The sequence below is a fragment of the Phalangium opilio genome, unplaced genomic scaffold (genome assembly GCF_054372755.1).
Source record: "Phalangium opilio isolate 3A_F unplaced genomic scaffold, DU_Popi_V2 ptg000246l_1, whole genome shotgun sequence".
Lineage (NCBI taxonomy): Eukaryota > Metazoa > Arthropoda > Arachnida > Opiliones > Phalangiidae > Phalangium > Phalangium opilio.
In genome coordinates, this window is record NW_028324225.1 from 5590968 (window position 1) to 5597019 (window position 6052).

Genomic DNA, 6052 nt, shown 5'->3' on the forward strand with positions numbered 1-6052 from the left:
TCAAAAGGGGTTGTGAGCCTGTGTGGATAGTGCTTGTCATCCTCATAGAGCTAAGTGGAGCCGGGGAGGGGTTTAAAAAAGAAGAAAAAGTCTGTTACCGCCTTTAATGCTTAAAAACCGCTAATGGCATGTTTTTAATCTATTCACATGACATTATTTATAACCAGCATGCCAGCACACAATCAATCCCAATACGCTCTCAAACCCAAAAATTCAGCAATTTTTTTTCACGTGTATTAAACTTTACATATTTCTGACTGTCAAGAGTTCATTGCTCTTTTCTGTTGCATGATTGCAATTTACATCCCACGAAGTCTTCATGACCACATACCTATTTTAAATATAACTTAACTATTATATTGTCATTCATTAGACCTATTTCAGATTTACCATATTCATATTAAGAGAAACAAAGGGGTGATTATACCAATTGCTGCATACTGAAATGCTTACTTTTCAAGTAACTGTTCATGGGGAGGGTGCAAATATGGTTACTAGTTATGTCTTATAAGTTATGTCGATTTGTGGTTGTAAAGCGCTAAGCGGGTGATCCGCGACTTCCAGTGTTAGTTGCGAGGCGCAAATGGCTTGACACTCAGTGTCTGGATAAGCTTGTTCGTCAGCAGTTGGAAGATATACCTCGTCTTAGAGAGGAAAGGATAAATATTGATTAAAGGGTAAGGGTGTATCTCGCTCATCAACACACCATTCCATGAGAATATGATAAGTGCGAAATTGTTAGTGCCACAAGAGCATGAACAAATCATGGAATTGCTCTTGCTATTTTGGTCATGCTAAATGCTCAAATAAGGCTTTAACCATTCAGTTACCACAGGCGATCAGCCCTCTCACTTTTTTACTGCAGTGACTTCTAATTTCTATACTGCGATCGACAGTTGCCACACAATCTGAACAAGTAATAAATCATAAAAGAAATAAATTAAATGTTGTGTTTTTATTTAAATCGGATTTTAAGGGGGAAAATTAAAGAATTTAGTTGAATACTTCATAAATTAATTAATCCTTCATAAATTACACTCACCACTTTACTCGACACGTTGATCAACGTCGGGAGGTTGATAAAAAGTGTTGAAATGTCGTCTGCTGTAAGTGCGTTCAGCACATAGCGTTACCGAAGCAACCATTAAAACCGGTGTTTAACCGGTAACTCATTTTTCAGTTTATGAAAAAACATTTTGAATTTGGTGTATAATTTGATAGTTTACATCTGAGTCTGCGCGGAATTTGCACCAATCACTGAGCCAAGGCATGTAACGTCATCGGTAGACGTAGCCAATTAAAAGGCCAAGGGCAATGGTTGACGGTCCAACCAGCGAGCCAAGGGCAAAAGGAGGAGCTTAACTTTTCTGCAGAATACGGCCGCTGGGACTTTCCGTGTGTGAAGCGGACGTGATAACCACTACACCATAGATACGTGGTAATACTGAGTTTTCCAAGAGATTTAGCTAATTCTTATGTCCAATCACGATGGTCAATACATGTATCTACCAGGGCTCGAACCTGGGACCTTCCGCGTGTGAAGCGGACGTGATAACCACTGCATCATAGATGCGTGGTAGCACTGAGTTTTCCAAGAGATCTAATTAATTCTTATGTCCAATCACGATGGTCAAAGCCGTACTTCTGTAATTAACTAAAATTAACATACTTAGACTTAATTGTTTTGATCAAAGTGGCTGATAGCACACCCTGAATACTCAATTGTTAATTTAAGATAATTCCGAAAAGTATATTCGCTGTAGTTTTTAAGTTATCAGTGGGGAAAAATCACGAAAAACCCATGTTAATCTCCATAGGAAATAAGCAAAAGCGGGTGAATATTACTTTAACGTTACAAAACTTTATCAAGTCATATCTACAAGGGCCTACCGGCCCTGTAGAATTAAAACAATGTCACGGTATTGTGGAAATATGTCTTACCACTCCTTCGAAGGGGATAAGGCTCATATCTATTGTTCGATTATGTAATGCAGAAACACCTATACAATTGGTTCAAGATACTCATACCAGATACTCAACATGGCTTTGTAAAGTGTCGCTCAGTCGAGACCAATCTACTTGCCTTTACAAATTATGTTGAACCTATAGTTCGCGATCGTTGTCAAGTCGATACAATCTATATCGATCTTTCGAAGGCATTCGATCGGGTGTCACACCCCCGACTACTAAGGAAACTGGAAATGCATGGCCTAACGGGATCTTTATTGTCCTGGTGTGGAAACTACCTAAGTAATCGATCAAACGTCCTGAAATGCAATGGTTCAATAAGTACCTCCTGGTACAAAGCCACTTGCGGGGTACCGCAAGGGTCTTCCCTTGGACCACTCTTCTTTACCATATATACATACGATATCCCGCCAACTGTTAAGTCCTCCACACTTTTTCAATTTGCCGACGACCATAAGCTATGCAGAGCAATTAACTCGGTTTCTGATTGCTTCGCTCTGCACAACGACTTACTTTTACTAAACCAAGGCCCCCAGCCGAATTTAGAAAATATTTATAGGAATTATAGGACTTTTTTCATGAAAATATAGGATTTTATAGGACGTTTTTCCAGAATTATAGGATTATATAGGACACTAAAATATTAATTTTTATTTTTTTTAAGAACCAGTAGTGCAAACAAAGGCCGAGTAATTAAAAAAAATGTTCAAAAACATACCCTCCATTGGATAGCATTACACTAAACTTTGGAGGCTCAGAACTCTGGTTCTACTTCTACTAGAGATACGGGGATCTCTTTTGTGTATGTTATAGTCCTATTTGCCCCCCCCCATACAACCATACAAAAAACTTAGGGCTACGACAAACGGGCCGAGTAATTAAGGAAAATGTTCGAAAATATACCCCCTCCATAGGAAAAGCATTAAACGCAATTTTGGAGGTTCATAACTCTGGTTCTTTTACTAGAGATACGGGTATGCCATTTGAGTATGTTATAGTCCTATTTGCCCCCCATCCAACCATACTAAAAACTTAGGGCTGTGACAAACAGGGGCTTCCAGAATAATAGAATTATATAGGACAATAAAATAAATGGTGGTGCACACTGAACGTTAATTCTGTTATCAGAACCATAAAATACCGAGCTATTTTTAACTAGTTAAGCTACAATACGAGGGAAACCATCCCCATTTCATGATATTTTTTAGACCCGAATCCTGGTTTAACCGATGGTTTGCTTAGAATTCGCCCAAATTTCAAAATTATAGGATTTTATAGGATTTTTGGCGATTTTAACCAAAATTATAGGATTTTATAGGATTTTTGGCGATTTTAACCAAAATTATAGGATTTTATAGGACAGTTTTAAAAATATAGAATTTTATAGGAATTATAGGACCTCTGGGGGCCCTGCTAAACCATTGGTGTACCTCAAATAACATACCAATTAACGCCGACAAAACGGTCGTAGTATCGTACACTAGGAAAACAAACCCGATATACTTCAATTACAGGATGGACCAGAACATATTGCAGCGGCGAGGCGTCATCAAAGATCTGGGGTTCCACTTCGACAGTAAATTACTATTCTCCCGCCAAATCACAGAGATAGTTAACAAAAGTAACAAAATATTAGGAGCGTCAGTCAAACTATCAAAGCAAATAAACTCAGGATCCTGCTTCTTACAATTATATCGCTCACTAACACTATCAGTTATATTATATGGCAATACCTGTCCCACCAACACTTCAAAACTGGAATCCATACAGAAAAAAATTTATATATCTATACAAAATACTATTCGACAAAAACTCCACAAAGGAGTACAGCGACCATCAACTCAAACTAAAAATGGACACCATACAGGCGCTATTGTTCAAAACGGACATTAAATTTTTGCACAAATTCCTGACTGATAGAGTCGACTGTAGTGAAATACTACAGACGGTTGCATTTAACTGCAAAACAAGAACGCATAGGACCCGTCACCTCTTTTACTCCACAGCAAATACTCCTCCCAGTATGCTCAGAATGATGAAAGTTTATGATAAACATGGTAGTGATAATGACCTTTTAGACTCGAGAAAATTAAAATATCTTAAAATTTAAAAATTTTTAAAATTTAATAACTAAAGCAAAAAAAAAACCAGATAAAACTTTCATGCAGTGTTCCGATGTAATTTAATCATCCCCCCACACTGTATTGTATACATGACCTATGTCCCCTGTTCGCCAACCAGCTGGTACCAATGTACTGTTTTGGGAACATATTAAACAATTATTATTATTATTATTACTGTGAGCTTCATATCTATTTTTTTCACGAAAAGTCTTGGATCTATTTTCGTTCCAATAACATGTATTTTGATCGTGATAATTTCTTGTCCTTGTTGGCCTGGCCACAGTTTCTTCTTCCTTTCCTAAGGTCACCAAAAAATGTATTGAAGTTCATAATTTCAAATTCTCTACATATATCATGAAAGAATTTCAATTAAAAAGATGACTAAGAAGTTCCCAGGTCCCGTTTAAAGGACTTATTGTCCATGGCTTAGATAAAAGTCCATAATTTATAACAAAAGATTTATTTTTATCAAAAACGTAGCGCTACTTTACAACGCCGAGAAAAGGAGATCGACTCTGACACTTTACAATTTGCGGGGTGTTTTTATTTCTAATTTTGTTAACTTTTTTAAGTACTGCTACTTCATGGAATTTTAACGCTTTTACGTTTATTTACAATTAAAAATTATTATACGGGAGCTTTCGGACCGCTATCCTTCCTCAGCCAAGTTTTAAATCTAAACTGGAAAAATATTTTTTTCTACTTTTTTAACTGCAGTGGTGCCAGTTCTGGAAAAATTGTATTTAAAAAAATATATGTATATAAAACATATGGAAGGCTGACGACGGGAAAGTTGATGGGTCTGAACCGTTACAACATTAAGATTTATTTAGTTGGTTCATTAAAAGGTAATACGATTTAAAAGAACGAATAAAAGTTCATGATAAAAAGTACTTAATTAATAAAAATTGGTTGGCTGTTCATTCCCATATTCACGCGTAATATTTCGCGAGAGCTCTTTGTAAGTATAATTGTTTTTACGGTACCGTGGTTGTTCATCGTGGGCGCGAACCGAGGCGAGAGATAGTCCGGGCGGTTAAGTTTTGGTCCTCCAAGGGTCCATCCTAGTTAATGCCCGGTATCGTGGTTCGGGCTGGACCTCGTGTCGTCGGTCCTGGAACAAGTCGGGCAGAGTCCTGCCTCGCAGATGAGATAGGTAACGAGAGAGAGGAAGAGAATCGTAGGCGCCATCTTTTTATACTTTCGTGAAGCTACGGGGTCTTGAAAGTTCATTTTAGAGTTCACGAACGCACACGCGGAGAGAATTTTAGGGAAGTGGTCTCCCGATGACGAGCATTTGTTGGGGAAAATAACCAGCCTCAACGCGGGGAGCTACCAGCCATAAAAAATATTTGAAAAACCCTATAGCGTGAAGGGAATAAATTCATGCTATGCATGTAATTGTTCAACGATGTATCCCAGTCAATTCTGAATCGAACCAAAACACTATTTGCATTACCAGATATTGCTCCATATATTTAAAAATCGTGGTAGAAGGCAATGACTTCTTTAAACGTCTGTCAAAAACGTAGATTACATAACCATCATAGTAACAACACGTCTCGTTTTGCAGCAATCTTAGATTTTTCGTGATCCAAAGTTCAGTGATCTTTTGCGTATTTTGCTTTCAAAGTACGACCGTCACTACTCATTCGCTAGGGCCATTTCAGTCGAGGAACTTCGGAGCTCACCATGAACGAGTCCCTGAGAATTGTGGTGAACCCAATGAGTATCGCGTATGCCTTGATTCGATTTAAGCAAAAACGATAGATTAGGTTTGTTGGCGTGTTGCTGTAATGCTTTTTCGGAATCATCTCTTCATTTTAAAAAGTAACCACTCTTTTATAGTTGCACTAAATGGTTCTAACTACACAGACTGAGACGTGCCGCTCTCTTAATTAAGACTTGATACTGACTATAATGGGTGGTTTTTAATTGGTTGTAACGGTTTTCGTATTCCG

The 6052-nt window shown here is 37.8% G+C and overlaps 1 long non-coding RNA gene and 1 other non-coding gene across 2 annotated transcripts; both read right to left on the reverse strand.

The window, feature by feature from the left end:
* Positions 1–526: 526 nt before the first annotated feature.
* LOC149612265 (uncharacterized) lies at positions 527–1318 on the reverse strand. The gene is made up of 3 exons (XR_016376438.1): positions 1043–1318; positions 707–908; positions 527–644 (listed from the first exon to the last, which is right to left on the reverse strand). It is a non-coding gene; the product is annotated as an uncharacterized LOC149612265 (long non-coding RNA).
* A 182-nt stretch (positions 1319–1500) lies between these two features.
* On the reverse strand, positions 1501–1573 carry TRNAV-CAC (transfer RNA valine (anticodon CAC)). Its single transcript has one exon. It is a non-coding gene; the product is annotated as a tRNA-Val (tRNA).
* Positions 1574–6052: the final 4479 nt, after the last annotated feature.